The sequence below is a fragment of the Arachis duranensis genome, chromosome 6, assembly GCF_000817695.3.
Source record: "Arachis duranensis cultivar V14167 chromosome 6, aradu.V14167.gnm2.J7QH, whole genome shotgun sequence".
NCBI lineage: Eukaryota > Viridiplantae > Streptophyta > Magnoliopsida > Fabales > Fabaceae > Arachis > Arachis duranensis.
Window position 1 is genome coordinate 95,961,640 of NC_029777.3, and position 3,792 is coordinate 95,965,431.

A 3,792-nucleotide genomic window follows, 5' to 3' on the forward strand; every position below is an offset into this window, starting at 1 on the left:
GTAGGAAGTAGATAAGACAATTAGGCAATTAGCAAGTAATGATGCAATCAATTAGATAATCCAAGCAAATCACATATAATGCATATGATGCTTGCCTGTCCTAGTGGCTGATGAGTCTCATCTGTCAGTTATAAAGCCAGCACGACAAGTCCTGGTAGCTAACCATTGGACTGTCCCTCTGTCGTGCATCCCCAACTTGCGTTATCTCATAACATAAACATAAACATAATTCAGATCCAACACCCTCACTAGTGTATATTCACGGGGGCGAGCTCATCCGGAACTCTCACAGTGTCCGGTCACACTTACGACATAGGGTCAGTAGAGTATCGAGTCTCGACCTAGAGCACCTGGTGGCTAGCCACTGCTTTCACCCAGGAAAACTCGTATCTCAGATAGGCGGAGTGCAAACAATCACAATAATCAATAATTTAGCATATATGCATTTAATCACAGCCATACATTAGTATTCATCTTAGCCATCCGGCTTACGAATCATAATTCATACTCAACCATAATCATCATCACACACAGCCATTCTGCTCATATCACAATCAGCCATTCGGCTCATATCATATACAACACTCCACCATCATCTTCAACAACTCATATCATCATCTTTCATCATAACTCATCATAACATCCCCTTTCTTCACCCACAAGTTATCCTCTCCCTTAGCTTACTCTCATTCGCTAGGCATTTTACATTGACTTAAGATTTAAAGGATGAAATTGGGGTTTATAAGTGTGAAATAACATCTTGGAGGGTTACAAGCTTGTTGGAAATGTGAAAGACTTGAAAACAAAAGCTTTAGAAAAGATCAGGGCCACGTGCGTACGCACAGGGGTGTACGTGCGCACGCCCAAAAGCATTTTCAGAAAGTGTGCGTATGCACAGGCTTGTGCATACGCACAGAAAGTTAAATTCCTAGGGTTGAGTGCGCGTACAAGGTGTGCTAGCGCCATCAATCGAATGCCATTCCCAACGTGTGCGTGCGCACAAGTCTGTGCGTACACACAGCTCGCAAACCTTCGTTGGTTGTGTGTGCGCACAGGGTGTGCCAGCGCTCCTATTAGTAGCCCTACCCCCGTGTGTGTGTACGCACATGGCTGTGCGTGCGCACACCACGGGGTGTGCATGCGCACACAAACCAGAACTCTCAAATTCTGTAGAATTTGCAGAATTCAGATTTTTGGCCCAAACTTCCAACGATCATATCTCCTTCCACAAAATTCAGATTTCCATCAAATTTAAATCATTTTAAAGCTTATTAAATTATCTCAATTGATATAAAAATCATCAAATTTCAAAAACAATAGCTCAAGATATGATCCATTGAAGTTCATCAAAATTCCATTTTTATCAAAACTCATAAACTCCTAAAGTTTAAAACATACAGTTCGAATTCTCATTTAAAACCAATTAAAACTCACCCTTCCAACATCAATCATTGCCAAACCCTCATTCAATCATCAACCCACCAATTCCACCATATTTAACCAAATCTCAATTTAACATGTCTCACATCATAATCAACATTTCATATCTCAATCTCCAAACAAATATTCAATTCATCAATCACCATATACATATACACACATATTAATATCACTCTTCAATCAAGCTCATCAACAGGAGCCTCAACCCTGTCATCAATCAAACATATTGATCCATATAACATATAACATTACATGTTTCACTAACCATTACAACCACTTACAATCATTTCCACCATCATTCATACATATTTAACTCAATCCAAATTATCCAACAACTATATCAACATTCCAAAACCCTATCCTAGGGTCACTAACCTATGTTTTTACAACCACATTACATCCTAGATACAGGAAACCAAAACCATACCTTGGCCGATTTCTGTTTCACCCGGAACACCTCTAATTTCAACCTTCAAGGTCCCCAAAGCCTCACCAATAGATTTCCAAGCACAAAACTCCTTTCCAAGGTTTCCAAAACCACCAATTAAGCTCCAATACACATATATATAATGCCTAAGCCACAATATCACAGCAAAACACAATAACTCAATACCCAATACCTCAAATTCAACATTTTTGCTAGGGTTTGAGATCTATTACCTTACCTAAGGATCAAGGAAGCAAGAACAAGCCTTCCCTTCAAGTTAATTTTATCCTATAACACAGAAGCTCACAATTTCAACATTGTTGCCCAATAACTTCAAAATCAAGGGCTGTGAATTCGAAGATGAAAACATAGCTTACCTCAAGAATAATTGTATGTGTTTTGTAGAGCTCAATACCACAGTCACGTGGTTGCAAAATGGTGCGTCAATCGAAGCTCCAGATCAAAAGTTATGATCAATGGAAGTCGGAAGTGATTTTGGAATAAGGGTTTTAATCTTTCCCCCTTTTCCCTTTGTGTTCAGCGTGTGTGTTTGTTTTTGGAAGAGAGAGAGAGCTGAGTTCTCAATATTAATGAGGCTTGGCTGGGCCTTGGGCCCAACTTGAGTCCGGTTGGTCCGGTTTGGCCCGTTCGGCCTAATCTTGGGCCGATTTCTTTAAAATTGGTGTCAAAATTCTCGTTTTAAGTTTCTCTATCACATTAAACCATAAAAACCTCATTTTCTCATTTCCTAGAATATATTTTAATTTACGAGTTAATTAGTCATTAATTAACTGGGTTTTACATGATGCACAGTCAAAGATATAGCTCCAACACTATGGATCCAATCTCACCCCAATAAAGTGTTACAACTTGCTTTTGATGGTACCACCATGAACACAGTATTTCGTTTGGATGATCCAACTTTCACTCCCAAAGTGATAAGACTTTTTGCTGGCGTCGAAGAACCACTGAAGCCTGTCACAGCAATGTTAGTGTGGACCAGATCATCATGATGCTTCCCAACCTTCATTAGCATCCTCTCAGGTAGGAGACTTATTGCTGCTCCACCATCAATCAAGACTTTATTTACCTTAATCCCACTCAGAGTAGTGGTGATATGGAGTGGGCGGAGATGGGATTTATGCCTTTCAGTAGGCATTAGAAAATAATCCGGTTCATCCTCATATCAGATGAAGGAGAAAGCTTCTTCAGCTTCCATATCATAGTCGTCCACTAGGTCACCTTCATATTCCCCCAGATACTCAGTTGGAATAATCGAAATCGTTTCAACCATATCATCATCCCCTTCTTTGAAGTACTCTTCATCGACATCAACTTCCTTGCCTTTGTCGACCCCTGAGGAATGAGCTATTTCTTTGCCTTTCTCCATCTTTGCAGGAGATGAAATTCCCTTCGGGCACGTCTCTCCATCAGAAGAAAAGACAATTTGGGAATGCACAGAAGGCGTTGTCCCCTTGCTTATGTCTACTTGAGGCTTCTTTTTTTTATTAAGGTTCCTTCTTCCTCTGCCTCTTGGATACCCTCTGGCTCGACCACGGTAGTAGGGATACTGGTTTCGAGGAGGTCTTCGTTGTCCCCACTGTGGGTTTCGTCGATAAAAAGCCTCTCAATTCTGGAATTCCTGACAATTCTGAATTCATTGAACACCTATAGCCTAAGATCGGCTCAAAGGTGCAACCACATTTTGTTGAGGAGCTTTTGAATTTTTCCCCTCCATACATCGAATTGGCTGTCTTTGGCGAGCTTGCTCCTCTCTATGAGCCAACTCTTTCTTCATTCTTTCTTTCTCAAAAATCACTACAGCTTTAGCATCAAACACAGCGTTACATCGGGGACATAAAGGAACATCGCGGTCCTTAATCTTTTGCTGCACTAAAAAGTCTAGCAGGCCATCCCCGGCTCAA